The sequence below is a fragment of the Rhododendron vialii genome, chromosome 4a, assembly GCF_030253575.1.
Source record: "Rhododendron vialii isolate Sample 1 chromosome 4a, ASM3025357v1".
Classification (NCBI taxonomy): domain Eukaryota; kingdom Viridiplantae; phylum Streptophyta; class Magnoliopsida; order Ericales; family Ericaceae; genus Rhododendron; species Rhododendron vialii.
In genome coordinates, this window is record NC_080560.1 from 27936794 (window position 1) to 27958773 (window position 21980).

Here is a 21980-nt window from a genome sequence, read left to right on the forward strand (position 1 = left end):
CTGAACAGTGATAACAGGATTGGGTAGGTAAAGCCAAAATTTCATCACTATTTTGGCACGACATGCAAATACGGCACAGAGACAAAATGCTCCAACAGGCCACACATAAGATTAGAATAAACAGAGATACCGAGGTTAATATTAGTTCCCAAAACTTCACTCTTTTCCTTCTTCCCCTGCTCATCAGCTAGTGAAAAATAGCGGTAGTACTCATTACTCAGTTCAAATGTTCTCAATGCTGCAAGATATTGTTCAGTTTTCTTCATACAAACCCAATACGAAAGGGGAAAAGCAGAAGAAGGAAAGTCATTGACATGAAGGTGTCTCTGAGAAGCCACTGCAGTGCAGTTGGTTGTCTCATTAGGCCTACCCAGTGGAGGTGAGAGTTTGAACGCCACGGGGGAAGAAACTGCTAGCAAAACAGTTAAACATACAAAGTACTATTCCATCATATACAGCATGACAACCCGGATGCCCCCCTCATAAGCAAAGGAAAATTGAACAATCACAAAGAGTTGTACCACTGACACTTGTGCAAGGAATGCTCCATAAAGAAGTTTTAATCTAGGCCTACCAAAAACTGGTGTAAAGAAGAGGTTTATATGCAAGGAGATTGTGAAATTGATAATCATTAAATACGTCAGAAGAAAAACGATGTCACGTAAAAGAACTCATTTCACAAAGACGATTGTAGTAGTAATATCCGAGGGATGAGCAGTACCTGGAAATCATTTTCTTCAAACTTTGTAATGTTCTCACGCCAAAATATGGGATCTTCGTGCATGGGGGACCAGTCGAGATGGCCAAGGAGGACCTCTTGCTTGTACTTGTCAAAAGAACTCATTTTCTTAATATTATCTTTCAGCCTCTTCCAGTTGATTTAGAACCTCCAACAAATCCTATCAGAAACCCCGAAGTCACATTTCAAACAGTGGTTCTAGATAAACATAGGGAAAGTCTATTAACACCAACCATCTATCCGACACATTTATGCAGGCATTATTCATTGGTGATTTGCAATTCTTTTGTTTAACTCATTCACCAATGAAAATAATGCCACATAATTGTGTTGTCTAAATGGTTGTGAATGTGTTGTGTTAATATACTTCCCCATAAACATACCCTCAAGCTCAAAGGTCTACAAGCTTTACCCAAAAGATGCTGATACTTATCCCATTCCCATTTTGGAGGGCTATAGGAAATCAATTCAATAGTATGTTTTAGGGAAATGAAACAACGCCATCAAAGCTTGAGAAAGTCATCCTCACCGTTAATCAATATTTAATAATGCAAAATCTGAATTAACAATGTGGAAAATTTCTTATGACAGCCTATATAGCAAGTTAGCCAGAATGAAGCAGAAAGTATGCCATTGAGACAAGCATTATGCACAAAGATGGGGGCGGGGGTGAATTAAGAACAATTACCATAGCCAACCAAGAATGAGCAGAAATTTTAGGGTAGTGATAATGCTAAAACTGTTTTTGTTGGTGCCAAAACTCTAGTGCATCAAAGTCTTGTACACTACACATTGAATAAGTATCTACAGAAATCCCACTTCAAAAGACAAAAAATCAATTTTCAAATAGCTCAGTATGTGCCACGAATGGGAGCAAGACATCAGTAACAATCACACTTCCAACTACTGCATTTGCATTTACCCACAAAGCCACCCTTAGATAGGCAAAATGTGAAAACTGAAGTTGGACACTTCATGCTGCATTGTAACTGATTATCACAACAAGAAGAATTGTGAAAATAACTTTTGCGTGAAGAAAAAGTGTTAATCTCCTCTTTGCCGATGACCTTATAATGTTCATTAAAGACGACTGTGACTCGGTAAATAACGTCAATAAAGTTTTCATTGACTTTCGTGAGATTATGGGCCTCCATTTTACTGAGAAACTACACCAATATAGAGCCTGGACTGTAGTGCATGATACATGGAAGAATGCGGGTGTAATTTGACTAGTTCGGCAGAAACATTGAAATTAAATCACAATGGTTTCCAGAAAAAATAACCATAATCAACCAGGATCAAAATGAAACACACATCGTCTCCTTTTTGCCCCTCTACCGACAGAGGAAGATGGTTTTTGTCTAGAACGGTGTGCCTGTGTGTGCTGCCAATAAAAACATTAATGTATGAAATGACTAAGAGAGAGAGAACAAAAACAACAAAAGTTTTATCAGTTTCTGATCACCTCATCACTCCATGACTGTGCTTTCAAACTCTGAACAGTTTGCGGTAGCCCGAGGTCTACCATCTGAGCACCAAAAGTCGCTTTTGGAAGCAAGTTCCGAAGGGTCAAAACAACCACCATCACAACCTAGCAAACATTGATGCACCAGATTTTCAGAATTCAGGTGGAGGCATTACACAAATTCACTAAATCAGATAGAGACAAACAGTTATTTTTGAAATAAAAGCCGCACAAATATATGCCACGAACTTTAAATTGGACCAGTCGGACATGTAAACTAGGGAAACTGGATTAGGATCACAAGCAACAATGGAAAAGACAAAATTCTCGAGATTTATAAAGAATAAAGATAGCGTATAACTGTTATCTATTCTGCCCATCATTAATTCATTATTTATGGCAAGAGCCCAATAAGGTGCCAAGGTGTCCCAGAGGCTTAGGTGGAAGGCGAGGCAGGGGCTTCACAGAAGCGAGGCACGTCTATAATGCTATAGATGTTACATAGTCTTTATGAGTCTACAAAAATTTTGAGAAAGCTTTATGTACAATGCACTAAAAGCGACAATGTATCTATACACAAGATTATTACCGCCATGCACCTTATGTTGTACTTAAAAGCAATTTAACTATTAAAAGTTGTTATGACACTGAAACAATCAATCAGTTAAGCTTAAACAACAAAGGCAGCTTAATTCATCAAACAATGAACTCTTACCCGGAAAATTAATCCCTCTCTCCCAAATTACTCGATCTTTTTGGGAAATCTTGCATTTTGCATGCAAAAAATATTGTAATATGAGATTTTTGTGAAAAACTTTTATACCATTTTTTTCCCCCTTCTCAATGGGATCTTTAAATTGGTGTAATAGTTTTTCAAAAAAATTCGAGCTCATACATTATCTGTTGTGTGACGCATGTGTCGAAATACTCGATTGATATATATTATTCTTCTCACAATAAGGTACAATTTATAGACTGGATACAAGGTAAAATAAGGAAAGAGAATAAAATAAAATTGAATCCCTAATTGATTCTACCTAATTGAGTATCTTCCTAATTACATTCAATACATTAAATACAGTCAATACTCCCCCTCAAGCTGGAGCATAAACATCGTGTACTTCCAACTTGCGACAAATAGTATCAATGAAAGTCTTGGGAAGTGCCTTGGTGAAAATATCAGCTAGTTGAGAGCCTGAAGGAACAAAAGGAGTGCTAATATCTTTAGATTCCACCTTTGACCGAATGAAATGACAATCAACTTCAATGTGCTTGGTCCTCTCATGGAATACTGGATTATTAGCAATGTGGATAGCAGCTTGATTATCACAATATAAAGGAGTAGGACCATGTACCGGGATCCCAAACTCTTGTAGAAGTGTGTGCAACCAAGTCAACTCACCAGTGGTATGAGCCATTGCTCTATACTCCGCCTCAGCACTAGAACGTGATACAATTGACTATTTCTTACTTCTCCATGTCACAAGATTGCCTCTTATAAAGGTGCAATAGCCAGTAGTAGAACGATGATCAGCAGGAGATCCTGCCCAGTCAACATCTGTATATCCTTCAATACGAAGATGTCCATATGATTTGTAGAGAATTCCACGTCCGGGAGCATTTTTGAGATACTTCAAGATACAAACAACTGCCTCCATATGAGGAACTCGAGGACGAGTCATAAATTGACTGACAACACTAACTACATAGGAGATATCGGGTCGAGTAATAGTTAGATAAATAAGTTTTCCCACAAGTCTCCGATACATCTCAGGGTCGTCAATCAGCTCACCATCTTCACGCATTAACTTAAGATTAGTCTCCATGGGAGTAGCTACAGTTTTAGACCCAATATAACCTGTATCTTGAGAGTGTACTTTCTTTGTGATAAACTGATGCCCGCTTTTGGAAAGAGCCACCTCAATGCCAAGGAAATATCGAAACTTGCCTAGATCTTTGGTAAGAAAGCTAGAACCAAGATGGCGAATTAGTGTTTGAATCCCAATGCTATCACTACCAGTGATGACGATATCATCCACATAAACCACGAGAATCACAATACCGCGAGTGGTCTTTTTAAAGAATATGGAGTGATCAGCCTGACTCCAAGTCATACCATGAGAAACAACAGTATTGCTAAACTTATCGAACCAAGCCCGGGGAGACTGTTTGAGGCCATATATAGATTTGTGAAGACGACACACACACTCCCCCTTGGACTCAAAACCGAGTGGTTGTGCCATATAGACAGTCTCAGATAGATCCCCATGTAGAAAGGCATTCTTGACATCAAGCTGGTGGAGAGGCAAATCAAGATTTGCCGCAAAGGAGATAACAATCTGTACAGAATTAAGTTTGGCCACTGGAGAAAAAGTCTCAGTATAATCGAGCCCATAGGTTTGGGTGAAACCTTTGGCCACAAGACGAGTTTTTAGTCGATCAAGAGTACCATCAGGATTTTGTTTGACAGTAAACACCCAACGACAACCAACAATATGTGCTCCAGTAGGCTTGGGAACAAGGGTCTAAGTATGATTATGGACAAGGCACACATCTCTTCTTCCATAGCGGAGCGCCATCCAGGATGAGTAAGAGCCTCTAAATAAGACTTAAGAACAACAACAGAAGATAGAGACACAGAAAAAATGTGAAAAGAGGGAGATAAAGGATCAGAGGACACAAACTGAGAAATATGATGGAAAGTGCAAGAACGCGTACCCTTACGAACGGCAATAGGAAAGTCAAGATCTGGATCCTCAGACGGTGAAGGAGATGATGTGGGTAAAGAAGTTGGGTCTGTAGGAGCAATGGGAGGTGCGGCGGCAGAAGAGCGACGAAGACGAACATAGATCTGTTTTATGGGTAGTCGAGGAGCAGTCTTGGGAGGACGGACTGGTGTAATGGGTGGTCGAGGAGCAATCTCGGGAAGACAAGGTGACAGACAAGATCAGCCAACATGGGTGGTTGTAACCGTGCACCTGCTGGGGAATAATATGGGACGGTCTCAAAGAATGTCTTACGTAGCAAGGGACTATAACACATGTATCCTTTCTGTGTCCGGGAGTAACCAAGAAATATACATTTATAAGAACGAGGATCAAGCTTATCGCGACCTGGAGAGAAATTATGTACGAATGAAACACAACCAAAAAGTTTTGGGGGAAGAGAAAAAAGATCCTTGTCAGGAAAGAGAACCTGGTAAGGAGTTTTGCCTTTCAAAGCCCGAGATGGCGTTCTATTTATAAGATAATTAGTTATAAGAACTGCATACTCCCAAAAATGTTTTGGAATATGCATGTGAAGCCTAAGAGCTCAGGCGACTGCTAAAATCGCTCCATTTTTCTGGTCAGCAACCCCATTTTGTTGAGGGGTGGTTACACAAGCAATTTGATGAATAATGCCATGAGTTTAAGTAAAATGCATAAATTGATGAGAAATATATTCTTGGGCAATATTAGTCCGCAAAATATGCAATTTGGCATTAAATTGAGTGACAATTTCATCATAAAAATTAGAAAACACAGAAAATAATTGAGACCGATCGTTGAGAAAATATACCCAAGTTAAACAAGAAAAACATCAATAAACGTAATAAAATACCAAGCACCACATTAACTCGTGGTACGAGATGGTCCCCAAATATCCGAATAAATTAAAGCAAATGGTTCTAAACTAGGTGACTCAACTCGTAAAGGAAAAGAAACCCTACGATGTTTATTGAGTTCACAGGTGTCACAATTAAAAGGAGAAAAACTAGGTAAATCAGGGACTATCTTGCGAAGATTGGCAGAAGATGGGTGTCCAAGACGACAGTGCCACTAGTAAGGTGTAGTAGTGGAGTGGACGGCTGAAGGTAATACATACCATTCTTCTCATACCCCCCCAACCAATCATCATTTGTGTCTTGAGATCTTGAAATTCCCAATGAGAGGGATAGAAGAGTACAAAACAATTGTGAGTTTGGGAAAGTTTATGAATAGAAAGTAGATTAAAAGGAAATTGTGGTAAGTATAAGACAGAAGTAAAAATAAGGCCAGAGGCACGATAAGTACCAATGCCATGTACACAAAATTTAGTACCTTCTGCAATAAAAACATAAGAAGGAACGTAAGGTGTAACGACATCAATAAGAAGAGACAAATCACTTGTCATATGATCAGATGTGCAAGAATCGAGAATCCATGGAGCACTGCCAGTACGAGAAGATGAGTGAAGGCAAATATTACCTGATGAAACATGAGTCGCAATGGAAGTCGAAGATGCATTAGCTTTGTGAAACATGGAATCATACTCAGACCTAGAGATAGAACGGCTTTCTCAAAATTATACCAGCCCAAACGGCTCCCCCTCAAATATACCTGATTAGCCCAAGCCGGCTTGCCATGAAGCTTCCAACAGAACTTAAGAGTGTGATTGGTTGCATTGCAATGTGTACACTTCTTGGTGCCACGACCACCACGTTCATAAGAATCACTACGACTGTGGGGGGAAGAGTGGCTAAAATTCCCAGAAGATGGAATAGGACCAATAGCAGGAATAGCTAGGGCAGATGGAGTTGGATGCTCTAAAATAGAAGACTGAGGAGCAGCCCTTCGAACACGAGCAAAAGCCTCACCTACGGTAGGAACTTCCTTGCTGGAAAGAATTTGGGGACTGAGAGGAGCAAGTTCTGAATTCAGCTCGGACAAGAATTTGGTAACTCGAAATTCATCTCTGTACTTCTGCTGAACCTTTAAATTTGTGGTGAAAGGTTGATAGATATTTAACTCATCCCACATCCCTTTTAAGGTGGAAAAGTACTCATCAACCGACCGATCTCCTTGTTGGCAAGAGAATATATTCTGATAAATTTGATAAATGCGAGAGAGATTTTGTTTGGATGAATATAACTCATGTAAAGTATCCCATACTTCTTTGAATGTGTCAAGGCATGCAACATTATTAAAATATCAGGTTCAAGACTATCCCAAAGCAAAGTCATAATATACAAATCATTTTGAATCCAAACAGAATCTTCAGACGGGGCATTAGTGATATAGGAAGTCTCACCATTTGCTCGCAAAGAAACAGTCACAGCACGTGACCATGGGAAATAATTGGCCCCATTTAATTGAATTGAGGTAGGAGAACGACGATGAAATGGATCCTTAACAGTGTCCTTAGAGCCTGATGTTTCGGTTTTCTTATCCTTATCACCCATAATATGAGAGCAAACTAAAAAATAGGAATAAACCAAATATTACCAGAGATCTCGAGCACTGCCCAGTTGATATCAAGCCTCGGAAAAAAAGATTACTAGTGGTCGTTGGAGATGTAACAGAGATACCCAGAGTTAATATGGTTTAGATGAGGGTTCGATGTAGCTGCTGGGGCTCAGGCGAGATCGCGGGAGTTCGACTGAGTGGGTGGCGGAGTCTATAGAAGGTCGGAGAAGGCTGAGAAGGTAGTCTTAGTGTTGCTGAGAACTGAGAGTACTTCATTGGAGAGCGAGGATCGTCAGAGATGACTGGAATGACATCGCCAGTGGTCGGTGATGCAGAACAGGCCTGTTGAGTGGTCAGAGAGGGCCGAAAAAGGGGTCTGCAAAGATGGGTTTCTCAGATAGGTCTGAGAAATAGAGATCGTTTGAGAAAGAATAGAGACAGGCTCCTTGGCTCTAAAAAATAAGGGGATAAAGACGATACTAGGTCAAGAGACCAAGAAAAGAAGAGAAAGGAGAAATCGGGTTCTTGGAACCCGCTCTGATACTATGTCGAAAAACTCGATTGATATATATTATTCTTCTCACAATGAGGTACAATGTATAGACTGGATATACAAGGTAAAATAAGGAAAGAGAATTGTTGAAAAATGTTTGCATTATAATTTGTGAAAAATTATATGTATCTCTACTAATTATTTTGATGATTAATTCAATGATATTTTTATTTGGCAAATACAAAATCATCGAAAAGTCCTTTCACGGACTAAATATTTTCGTGACCTTGAAAAATAGCATAAAGTCTCTTGGATTCATGATTTATATTTACAAAGACTTTATTGAGCTCAATACATGCCTTAATGGATTTATTTAGATGATTTTATGAGGTACCGGTTGACGAACCGGCTGACAGGCCGGCTGTCAGACCAGAGGAGTGTGTCTACAGGAGGGAACCGGACGACAAACCGGACGACCGCCTGGACGACCGGCCAAAGCAATTTTCGCCCAGCTGTGCCGATCCAGATCTAAATCCAACGGCTCAAATTAAACTCCAACGGCAGGATTTGAGCACAACAGCTAAAGAGCAGAACAGGGGTCTTAAAGCACTAGTCTTTTATTATTGATTCATCACAACAAAAAGCTCTTACACTTTCCAAGCAAAAAGATATTGCTCTTCTCTCCTAGATCCAAGAACAATACACTTATTCTCTTCCATTGTCATATTTATTGTTGTGAGAAAACTTTATTGTTGTTGTGAGCTTTCATCTTCTCATCATCCTTCACAATTTGTATTCCTAAGTGAGTGATTGAGAGAGATCACTTGTAAACCTTAGAAGACCAAAATCAGACAGATTTTGGGTGTTTGTTTTTGAGAGACTTTTCGAAGAAAACTCTTGCGGTTGTGCTAGCTCCTCGGGAAAGCTAGAGGCATTCGGTTTTTGTAAGCACCCGCAAGACTTACAAGTTGTAATCTTTTAAAGATTAGTGGAACCTTCAAGTAATTGCTTGAGGAGAAGTGGAGTAGGGCCGGACCGTGGACAAATCCGGACCGAACCACTATAAACGGGTTCTATCTCTCTATCTCTCTATTTGATTGCATACTTATTGTTTACATATATTGTTAGAGATAAATTTTTATCGGTGATTATTACTAGAAATCCTATTCCCCCCCCCCCCCCCCCCCCCCCCCCCCCGCCCCCCCTCCCCCTCTAGGTTGCATAATTTGGGTAACAATTGGTATCAGAGCTTCGGCTCTTGTTTGTAGATTTAACCATCTAAGAGTTAAGATCCATGGCAACCACTAGTAATGTTTCTTGTATCGAAGGTCAATCGTCCAATAGACCTCCCTTGTTCACCGGAGAAAATTACTCTCATTGGAAAAATAGAATGATGATCTTTATTCAATCCACGGATTATGATCTATGGAAAATTATCAAAAATGGTCCCATTATTCCTACTAAGAATGTTGGGGAAGAGACTATGCCTAAATCAGATAATGAGTGGAGTCATTCGGAAAAGGCTTCAATAGAAAAGAACTATAGAGCTATGAACCTTCTTTTTTGTGCTTTTACTCCCAATGAATATGATTGTGTTTCCGCATGTGAATCGGCTAAAGAAATATGGGATAAGTTAGAAATGTCACATGAAGGAGATAGTCAAGTTAAGGAGTCCAAAATTGATATTCTTGTGCATAGCTATGAGCTCTTCAAAATGAAACCAGATGAATCTATATCTCAAATGTTTGCTAGATTTGCTAGTATTACTAACAGTTTAAAAGCTCTTAGAAAGATTTACAGTCAATCCGAAATGACAAGGAAGGTGCTCCGTTCCATGCCAACCAATTAGGACACTACCACCTCCATCATCCTACAATCCAAAGATTTCTCAACATACACGATGGACAAGCTCATGGGATCTCTCATGACGGAGGAAATGCATCACAACCTCAAGGGTGAAAAAGAGAAGAAAGTTAAGGATCTTGCCTTCAAAAGTACAACATGCAAATCAAAAAGCAAGGAGGATTCAAGCAACGAAAGTGAGGATGATGAAATGGCGCTCATCACAAAAACGTTCAAGAAACTCCTCAAAAATAGAGCATCTCACAAAGGTAGAGGATTTTCAAGAAAAGATGGAGGCAAAGAAGAAAGTAGCAAAAAGGATCCAATCATTTGCTACGAGTGCAAGAAGCCCGGCCACATCAAAAGTGAATGTCCATATGCCAAGAAATATTCAAAGAAGGACAAAAGGAGAGCTATGATGGCCGCATGGGACAATAGCGACGATAGTAGCTCCGATGAGGACGATGAGCAACAAGAGGTCGCTAACTTGTGTTTCATGGCCATCGAAGAAAACGAGGTAGATCTTGTAACAACTCCGATTTTTCGTTCAATAAAAATCTCGTTGTTATTTGAAAATTCTTAATTTCTCTTTATTGCTCGTTGATTCTCTTATTTGATTTCCTTGTGGTTTGTATTTAAACAATCGATCGCCTTATCATCGTATTTCTCGACTAGAAACCCTAATCGCACTTTGGACCCTCAAGGATCGTTTCTTGACTTATATGCCCTACTTAGCAAGCCTAGTTAGCTTCTAATCGGCTCGATGGAGTAACCAAACTAGAAAGTCACCTAGTTACTTTTCCCTAACCAAAGATGGACCGTTTTGCCCATCTTGAACCTTTTGAACCTTTTCAAACCCTAGACTAGAAATTGTTTTATAATTTTCTTTTATTGTTTTGGTTATATCCTTTACCCTTTGGACGATAAATGTTGGGGGAATTATTATCCATTGGATAAAAGAAACCCATTTCTTTATATTAAAAGGGATTTTGAAAGATTTAAACAAAGTACTATGATTGACATTTATAATTATTTTGAAAAGTACTTTTCGATTAATTTACTAATAAAAGTACCCAAATAACTATGGACCATTGGATAATAACCATTAAGGTAATCTTTACCCATTGGACAAAAGCCTTTTCTTTATTTTATTTGGTAAGTACATATATATATATATATATATATATATCTATATATATATATATATATATATATATATATCACATGTGTATTTCCAAAAAAAGGACATGTAGTCTTTTCCAAAAACTTAGTTTAGTATTTAAAGTACCCGCACCTTATTATCCTTTGGATAATAACCGTTAGGGATTTTATTATCCATTGGGTAATAGGCTCATCTTTCAAACAAAGTACTTAATCCATTAAACTAATGTTTTGTTAAGATTTCCGGGAGTACAAAAGTACATTATTATATTAATTAAAGTACGGTACCTTTTGTATTGGTTTAAAGGGTGAATCTTGACCCTTAAAGACTAAATTGCCCTTTTGTACAAAAGTACCTATTGTTTATTTGTATTCTTGCATTAGTACATATATATATATATATATACATATGTATATAGCTAGTACGTGTGAGAGAGAGAGAGAGGAGAGAGGAGAGAGAGAGCCGTGAGGGAGAGAGAGAGGGGAGAGGCCGAGAGAGAGAAAGAGGGAGAGGGAGAGAGAGAGAGGGAAAGAAGAAGGAAGAAGAAGAAAGATTTGATGTGTACTTTGACATTAGTCTTCCAAAGTACTTCAAAATCCTTGGTGATTTCTTTTCCTAGCCAAATCTTAACCCCATTAACCTCCATTGTACAACTTTCAATTGTTTAAGCCATGAATCTTGTACCAATGTCTCCTCCATTGCAACATATCTTCCAAGAATCCCATCCAAGGACTAACCTAGCCATGCAAGCCTACCAAAGTTAGCTTCCAACCTTTCAATCAACCTTGACATGTGAAATAAAGTGAGACTTAGAGAGAGAGAGAGAGGGGCCGGCCAAGAGGGAGAGAGGGAGAGCCCTTTCCTATAAATAGAAGCTCATTCCAAGCTTAAACTCACACCTTCAACCATTGCTCTCACTTCTCTCTAGAAATTCCAAAAGTTCTTGCTTTCAAAGTTCTAGTTTTCTTGTGTTCTTGAGTGTTCTTGAGAGAAACCACCAAACCACCTCCCAAAACCATCGTTAGATCTTTTAAAGTAGCTTAGTTAGTTAGAAAGTTGTTTCTAGGAAGAGAAAAGATCAACTCTCTTCCTTTCGAAGCAAACCGACGCCGTTACGCCGCCGAAATCCAAAACCGACGACCAAATCTTCTTAGCCGACTACTACCGCCAAGAAGCAAGGTAGGATTTCCTTATCTTCCATTCCGGTAGAATATTCTTATCATCCACCCTAAGTATAAAGTAGTTATCTTTACCTACCATCCCAAATATAAAGTAATTTTGATCATTATGATTAAAGTAGATAAGGTTATCTTTAGTTGAGAATGTATGAGATGCATGATGTTGTTATTGTGATTCAAGCATGTTATGTGGTCAAGAGTTGGATAATATTGTTGTATTCATTTTGGAAATTTATAAATGCTTGTTTATGTGGAAAGTCCTACACTCCGGAGTCTATGCATGTAACGTGACACGAAAACCAAGAGAATAGAGACATGACACCTAGGGTGTGTTAACAAAGATTAAAATGTGTATCCGAGGGAGGAAATATTTTGAAACTACATAATGACCGGTTTTGGGTGCATTATGTGAGTTGTGTGTGTGTATGCCAATGGGAACCCGGCGCGGCGGAACCATTGTGAGGATACTCGGGAACCCGGCGCGGCGGAACCGAGGTTGGGTGTGTGCTTGGTTATCCGCGGTACGGAGCCAATGCGGTTGTGTGCCAATGGGAACCCGGCACGGCGGAACCATTGTGAGGATACTCGGGAACCCGGCGCGGCGGAACCGAGGTTGGGTGTGTGCTTGGTTATCCGCGGTACGGAGCCAATGCGGTTGTGTGCCAATGGGAACCCGGCGCGGCGGAACCATTGTGAGGATACTCGGAAAACCGGCGCGGCGGAACCGAGGTTGGGTGAGTTAAAAAGGAGTTTTTGGGTAAAAAGGAAAGTGAAGTAAAAACATGGTCTACGATGAGTCTAAGTAATGAACACGACGTTAGTCAAGTAAGGATTGTGGATTTGAATATTTATTTGGACTATATGCATGATCTAAGTGGAATTGTTGTTATTATGTTCTTACGTTCATAAGTTAAGGGTTAGAGGGTTTGGATAGTTCTATTGAGCTTTTTGGCTCACGGTGTTGCCTTTTTGGTGACCCTAGCATATTATACCGGTGGCGACGCGGGTATAATATGTCAGATCTCATAGATGAGCAGGGCGAGCTTTACACCTTGGAAGCCTTCGGAGCCGAGGAGCTAGCTGTAATGGAAGAACAAGCGGAGCTGTAGTTAGGAGCTTTAGTTTCCTTCCGTTTGTAATAAAAGTACTCTTTTTATGTTTTTGTTGTAATAAAAGAGCCAGACTCAGTTTTTATTTCAATAAAATCTTTTATTTAACGTACCCAAAATTCGGGGCGTTACAGATCTCGACTCATCCTATTCCTTTGATGAATTGCTTATTGCCTATAAAGGTTTGAAAGTTGATTTTGAAAAGGTTGTCTCAAAAAACAAATCTCTTGAGAAAATGGCCAAAGAACTTTCAAAAGAAATAAATGATTTATTTGAAGAAAAAGATACTTTGGAAGAAGAAAATGAATCCTTGAAAATTTCTTTGGAAAAGGAAAAGGAAAAGGAAGTTTTGAAAAATATTCCTCAAGATGAATCTCTAGTTAAGCAAGTTGATGATTTGACAAACTCTCTTGCTAAACTTACCAAAGGTAAAGATAGATTAGATATTCTTCTTGGAAAACAAATGGTTTCTTTTCATAAAGCCGGAATTGGGTATAATCCCACCCAACACAAAAATCTTTTTGACAAGGATCTTCCTCCAACTAGTCATCCCAAGCTCACGTGTCATTTTTGAAGAAAGATTGGTCACATTTCTCCAAATTGCTCTATGAAAATCTTTTCAAACGGTAGAAAGACTTGGGTTCCCAAGAACCATGTCAATGCTAACCTACAAGGACCCAAAATGATGTGGGTACCAAAAGTCAAGACTTGATGCGTTATTGTAGGTGTGTTTGAAAAGTACATGGAAGGAAGGCACATGGTTCCTTGATAGTGGATGCTCTAGACACATGACCGGAGATAGGAAGGCATTCAAATCTCTTACACCAAAAGATGGCGGAAATGTCACTTTTGGCGACAATAGCAAAGGTAAAGTCATCGGCATAGGTAATATTGGTAAGTCACCTACTATTGAAGATGTTTTACTTGTGGATGGTTTAAAACACAATCTTCTTAGCATAAGTCAATTATGTGATAGAGGAAATCGTGTTGTCTTTGAGAAATCAAAGTGTATCATTGAAAATATTGATAGTAACAAGACACTTTTTATTGAACAAAGACTTGACAATGTGTATGTGTTCAAGCTAAACTATTTGAGTAACATTGAAGCAAAATGTTTTACCGCTATAAGTGATAATAGTTGGCTTTGGCATAGACGCCTCGGACATGCTAGCATGGATGCTATTGCAAAACTTTCGAGAAAAGATTTAGTCAAAGGACTTCCGAAAATCAAATTTGAAAAGGATAAACTTTGTGATGCATGTCAACAAGGCAAACAAACAAAAGTTTCTTTTAAATCAAAAAATGTTGTTTCTACTACAAGGCCATTGCAACTATTACACATGGATTTATTTGGACCCACTCGCACTTCAAGTCTTCGTGGTAAATATTATTGTCTTGTTGTGGTAGATGATTACTTTAGATTCACATGGGTTATATTTCTAGCTCATAAGAATGAGGCTTTTCCTAACTTTACAAAACTTTGTAGAAGAGTTCAAAATGAGAAAGGTTTTGTTATTTCAAATATCCGCACGGACCATGGAAAAGAACTTGAAAACTCCTTGTATGAAAAGTTTTGTGATGAACATGGTATAGGCCACAATTTTTCGGCTCCTCGCACTCCTCAACAAAATGGGGTTGTCGAAAGGAAAAATCGTACTTTGGAAGAAATGGCTAGAATGATGCTTTGTGAAAACTCTTTACCAAAATATTTTTGGGCGGAAGCCGTAAATACTTCGTGCTATGTTTTAAATAGAGTTTTGATTAGGCCAATCCTCAAGAAAACACCTTATGAGCTATGGAATGGTAGAAAACCCAACATTAGTTATTTTCATGCTTTCGGTTGCAAATGCTATGTATTAAACAATGGAAAAGATGACTTGGGTAAATTTGATTCTAAATTGGATAAAGACATCTTCGTTGGTTATTCTCTTACTAGCAAAGCATATAGAATTTATAATAAGCGCACTAATCTTGTTGAAGAGTCTATTCATGTTTCTTTTGATGAATCTAATCCTTGCGCTACTAAGGTTGTTGATTATAATGATGACTTAGAAATTACAAATAAGATTCATGACTTGACAATTCAAGAAAAAGATGTTGGTGCTACTCAAGTAGAAAGCTCTCAAATCAAGGAAGATGAAGTCATTAATCAACCTCAAGATGTCATGGGAGACAACCAACATCTTCCCAAGGATTGGAGATTCGTGCAAAACCATCCAAAGGACTTGATTCTTGGAGAAAAAGGGGTAACCACTCGCTCTTCTCTTAGAAACATGTGTGATAATCAAGCTTTTGTTTCTCAAATTGAGCCTAAAAACTTTTCGGAAGCCGAAAATGATTAAAATTGGTTTTTGGCCATGCAAGATGAGTTGAATCAATTTGAAAGGAATAAAGTTTGGGCATTAGTACCTAAGCCTCTTGATCACTCTATTATAGGTACTAAATGGGTTTTTCGTAACAAGCTAGATGAATCCGGAAATATTATTAGGAATAAAGTTAGACTTGTTGCTCAAGGTTATAATCAAGAAAAAGGTATTGATTTTGAAGAAACTTTTGCACTGGTAGCTAGATTAGAGGCTATTCGCATATTACTTGCTTTTGCATCCTTCAAAAATTTCAAGCTTTATCATATGGATGTGAAAAGTGCATTTTTGAATGGGTTCATAAATGAGGAAGTTTATGTCAAACAACCTCCTGGCTTTGAAGATCATGTATACCCCGATCATGTTTTTAAACTCTCAAAAGCTTTATATGGTTTGAACCAAGCACCACGTGCATGGTATGATAGACTTAGTTCATTCTTACTTGACAATGGCTTTACTCGTGAAAAAATTGATACTACTCTTTTCATTAAAGCCAAAGGTAAAGATATGCTCATTATTCAAATATATGTTGATGATATTGTCTTTGGTGCCACTAACGATAATATGTGCAAAGAGTTTGCTAAGTGTATGCAAGGTGAATTTGAAATGAGTATGATGGGGGAGCTTAACTTCTTCCTCGGACTTCAAATCAAGCAAACTAATGAAGGGATCCTAATCAACCAAGCCAAGTATGCTAAAGAACTTATTAAGAAGTTTGGCATGGAAGGATCAAAGCCAATGTGCACACCACTGAGCACATCGACAAAACTAGACAAAGATGAGAATGGTAAGGCCGTCAATGAAAAGATGTATCGAGGTATGATCGGCTCATTACTTTATCTCACTGCAAGTAGACCGGATATAATGTTTAGTGTTTGCATGTGTGCTAGATTTCAATCTTGCCCTAAAGAATCGCATCTAAAAGCTATTAAGCGTATTTTTAAATATGTTGCCGGTTCTCATGATTTAGGATTGTTTTATCCACGCGGAGTTGCATTTGATTTAATTGGTTATTCGGATGCGGATTTTGGAGGTTTCAAAGTTGATCGTAAAAGTACAAGTGGGACTTGTCAATTTCTAGGGCACTCTCTAGTGTCTTGGCATAGCAAGAAACAAAATTCCGTAGCTCTATCTACCGCCGAGGCGGAATATGTAGCGGCCAGAAGTTGTTGTGCCCAAATATTGTGGATCAAACAACAAATGGAGGATTTCAATTTGCAATATGATCATATTCCTATTAAATGTGATAATACTAGTGCAATTAGCTTAACCAAGAATCCGATTCAACATTCTCGAACAAAACATATTGAGATTAGACATCATTTTATAAGAGATCATGTTCAAAAAGGGGATATTGAACTTAACTTTATTAGTACCGACAAGCAATTGGCGGACATTTTCATAAAACCCCTTGGTGAAGAACAATTTTGTTTCATTCGAAGAGAACTCGGCATGTCTAATCCTTTATGAAAAAGTTTCGTTTTTGATATCAAAAGTTTTTTTTTTTTGGATTCAACGATTAAGTTGGTTGAACTTGTAAATATCGTATTTGATGGAGAGTACAAATGATCTTGATAAAGAAATCATACTCCAAACATTTTATCATATGTGATATTTCTCCTATATGTTTGATAAGCCAAAACAGTTTTCAGTACCTTAGTTTTGCACTTCCAAAAGCAGTTTTTCTGGACGAAATCTGGAATTCCTGTCGGATGACCAAGCGGATCTCCCACCGGATGACCTTATGGTCGACCGACCGGTCGACCGGTAAGTGATTTTTTTTTTCTGTCATTTTAAAGTTCAAATCTGTTCTTTTTTTCAAAACCCCCTCTTCGACAGAAACCAGCAGCGGCGAAAAACCTCCCAAAATTTCAAAACTCCTCAAACCCCTTCATCTCCTCAAACCAATCCACTAATCCTTCCTAAAATCTTCATCTCCAGTCAATTCTACAATCAATTTCACCATTTTCCACTCCAAACCATCCAAACCATCTTCAAACCCATCCAAACCTTAGGTTTCACGAAAAATGGCAGAAAAGGGAAAAAGGAGGCGTTCAGGGGCAGAACCAAGCGAACCTCAACCCGACTACAACACAGAACTCTTCTCCAATCGTGTCAATGAAGGAAATTGGGCAGGTTTCAAATCGCGACCTATTGTTTCGGGTCGACAGGTAATGATCTCACCCCGTTTTCACCGCTACATTAATAATGTTATCACTGCTGCGGGTTGGGATGCCATGATGAATATACCTAACGTCTACTATCCGAAACTTGTTCGTTACTTCTACTGCAATTTGGATATTGATCGAAATGCCGATGAGTTTACTCTAATCTCAAAGGTTAAGGGAGTTGATTTTATCTTGGATGTGAGCTCTATGAGCAACTTTTTAGGATGCCAAGTTGTGCAAAATCTTCAATATGTGACAAATGATGATGAATTGATGAATGTTATAGATGATGTGTCTGTTTTTTATCAAACCATAACTGATGATCGAGTTATTGGTGGGGGTATTTCTAAGAGTGAATTAAAGAAGCATCTTCGACCTTTGCATCTGTTCATTGCACACAATGTTGCCCCTCAGAAAGGCCACTATGATGCCGTCTCTCCTCTTCAGTGTCTCATTTTGCATAGTCTAGAGACGGGTGACTATATGGACTTAAGTTATTTGGTACTCAAGGAAATGGCATCCGTTCTTCAAGATAATAATAAGGCATTACCATATGGTGCACTGCTCACTAAACTGTTTATGCGTGATGGTGTTAGCCTTACTCGCGAACAAACTTTGCCGAATGACCCTGGAGCCATCAGAGATTATGTTTTTACTAGGGGTCACATTAATGATGAGGAAGCTCCTAACCCTCAAGTCAATGTGGTGCAAGAATAAGAAAACATTGCGGGACAGCAGGGCGAGCAGATGGCACACCCTCAGTTTGACGGAGATTTTTCTCAACAAATGTTTTCTAGGTTTGATGCTTTGCAAGCCTCGCAAAATCAAATGTTGGTCGAATTCCAACAGTTCGCCATTGCTCAGAATAGTCGGTTTGATAGAGTGGAGCATCGAATGGATCACATTGTTCAAGCTCAGCAGCACTACTTCAGCCATTACCATCAGCAGTACCCTGCGTTCGTGCCTTACCCACCCTATCACCCACCCTCGCCACCGCAGTAACTTTTCGGTTTTTTGTTATTTATGCTTTAACTCGTACTTGGCTCATTAGTCGTACTTTTTAAGTTAGTCGTACTTTTTAAGTTTTGAACTTACTCTTTAAGTAGTTTGATCTCTGATTATGAGCTGCATCGGTTTTAATCTTGATCGTCGAACCCATGGTTGAGACTTATTCAAGCTTTCACATTGCTATCTTTGGTTAATTAAGTCTATTACACTAAGTTTGTGTGAACTTCATGGCTTAGTGTTTAAATGTCTCTTATATACTTCGCCGATATGAATTTCATGTCACTAACCTTGCAGGGATCACCTATGTGATAATCATTCTCGGTAATACCCCTCGTATTCCTTAAAAGTTCCTTTTAGGGGGAGCATATATTAAGGGGGAGATTGGCATAAATTTTACTTGCATAAAAACTATCATTTTGTGTCATCATCAAAAAGGGGGAGATTGTTGAAAAATGTTTGCATTATAATTTGTGAAAAATTATATGTATCTCTATTAATTATTTTGATGATTAATTCAATGATATTTTTATTTGGCAAATACAAAATCATCGAAAAGTCCTTTCACGGACTAAATATTTTCGTGACCTTGAAAAATAGCATAAAGTCTCTTGGATTCATGATTTATATTTACAAAAACTTTATTGAGCTCAATACATGCCTTAATGGATTTATTTAGATGATTTTATGAGGTACCGGTTGACGAACCGGCTGACAGGCCGGCTGTCAGACCAGAGGAGTGTGTCTACCGGAGGGAACCGGATGACAAACCGGACGACCGCCTGGTCGACCGGCCAAAGCAATTTTCGCCCAGCTGTGCCGATCCAGATCTAAATCCAACGGCTCAAATTAAACTCCAACGGCAGGATTTGAGCACAACGGCTAAAGAGCAGAACATGGGTCTTAAAGCACTAGTCTTTTATTATTGATTCATCACAACAAAAAGCTCTTACACTTTCCAAGCAAAAAGATATTGCTCTTCTCTCCTAGATCCAAGAACAATACACTTATTCTCTTCCATTGTCATATTTATTGTTGTGAGAAAACTTTATTGTTGTTGTGAGCTTTCATCTTCTCATCATCCTTCACAATTTGTATTCCTAAGTGAGTGATTGAGAGAGATCACTTGTAAACCTTAGAAGACCAAAATCAGACAGATTTTGGGTGTTTGTTTTTGAGAGACTTTTCGGAGAAAACTCTTGCGGTTGTGCTAGCTCCTCGGGAAAGCTAGAGGCATTCGGTTTTTGTAAGCACCCGCAAGACTTACAAGTTGTAATCTTTTAAAGATTAGTGGAACCTTCAAGTAATTGCTTGAGGAGAAGTGGAGTAGGGCCGGACCGTGGACAAATCCGGACCGAACCACTATAAACTGGTTCTATCTCTCTATCTCTCTATTTGATTGCATACTTATTGTTTGCATATATTGTTAGAGATAAATTTTTATCGGTGATTATTACTAGCAATCCTATTCACCCCCCCTCTAGGTTGCATAATTTGGGTAACAAGAATAAAATAAAATAAAATCCTTAATTGATTCTACCTAATTGAGTATCTTCCTAATTACATTCAATACATTAAATACAGTCAACAACATGGTTACCCAAGCTCTTTTGGACGGAGGGAGTACTATTTGACTATCATCATCAACAATTTGGAAAAGTAAAATATATAAAAGGTGGTACATAGCCCATACTCCACAGGTATAAATTCATCTTGAATTTGTTGGCAGAGGTTGATGCCTTCTATTTATTTGGGACTTGGGAGCCTTAGATAGGACATGATAACAGACAAAAGTTACAATAGGCATCATTTGATCAAGTAGCTGCTATGGCATATTTAACAAATTGGAAACAACTGAAAAAGGGGTGCTCTTTCGAATATAAGTGAGTATAAATTCAAAGTGCAAAGATCCTCAGAACTCACCTTTTCCTTTGTGGAACCCTTTACAACCTCAATTAATCGTGCAAGAGCTCTAGTAGTAGCCAAGTACTTGATTGCAGGTTCATGGTACGATAAGAACCAAAGATAGAGACATGTTTCATAAAGGAGCCGTTTCAAACAAAATAATCAAAATCTGCATAGAACAGGCTAAACAAAAGGAACCATGAAAATATGATTTTTTCAGCCCAGACTAAAAAGCATAAAGCGTGTTAAGAATGAGATGCACAGCCATCCTGTAACCATTTCGACATACCGTTGGTAACACCTATATTAGTCTAGGGAGGCAAAGATACCTGCATGGATTACAGGGTGGATGCCAGCGAAATTAGAGGAATGAGCAACTTCACTCCATCAGCTTAAACAAATCATGACCTCACCATGGGTTCCTTTAATAATGTTGCCAGGCAATTGATGGCTGTCGGGATAGCATGGCTAGGATGGGAAGGCTTTCTTAGCTGCACATCCAGTCATAGACAATGGTAGTATGAGGACTCGTACTGTAGGAAATATACATACACACTTCTATACATATAATACAAGTGACTGTGTGTGCGCGCGTGTGACTATGTGTGCACTTAGTAAATAATTATTCCAGGGAAAATGATCAAGAATTAATTAAGAGTATAAACTCAACTTCAAAAAAGTCCTATCTCATACAACATTTCAAAGCAGTTATCTTGTCAACTACTATACTATTTAATTGTTTTGTGTAGGAAATAAGTCCATATAAAAGCACACTTTTTTTTTAGCTTAGGAAGTGGTAATCAACTGCTTCTTCTAACATGCGCACAAAGTCATTCCACCAGACCCTTCAGAATGTCATCAGTGGTAGTCAACTCTGCTTCTTCGAATTTGATGCTCCTCCATTGTAGTGATCCTCTCCTGTTTTTCTGGCCTACCACTGGAATTAAGAAGAACACAGTTCATATAAGCTATATTTTCAAATCATGCCACCTATTTTCACACCAAAACTCGTTTTGACTCGTAAATATTCGGAAAATCTGAGGATGGATGGTATGGCTCAGTTACCTCACTATTATAGAAAGTATCTTGCAGCTCTTTTCTTGTATAAACCAGTTACCTTTCCAAAGCATTCTGTAAAGGAATCACATCAGTGCATATTGATATGCAGAACATAAGAAAAATTGAAGCCTCCCGACAAAAAGCGGCATTCAAACAATCATTAACATGTTGATATTGGTGAAAGAAGAATGGAAGAGTATGTGGAAGGAAAATAGTGTGGACCAACAATTATACACAGAAACAAATTCTGTTAACATTCAGCCCTTGTTCGGTTAGGTAGATACAATC

At 38.5% G+C, this 21980-nt stretch overlaps 1 pseudogene; it reads right to left on the reverse strand.

Moving 5' to 3' along the window:
* LOC131323862 (V-type proton ATPase subunit H-like) overlaps positions 1 to 21763 on the reverse strand; it is a 36413-nt pseudogene extending 14650 nt beyond the window's left edge.
* Between the last annotated feature and the right edge of the window lie 217 nt (positions 21764 to 21980).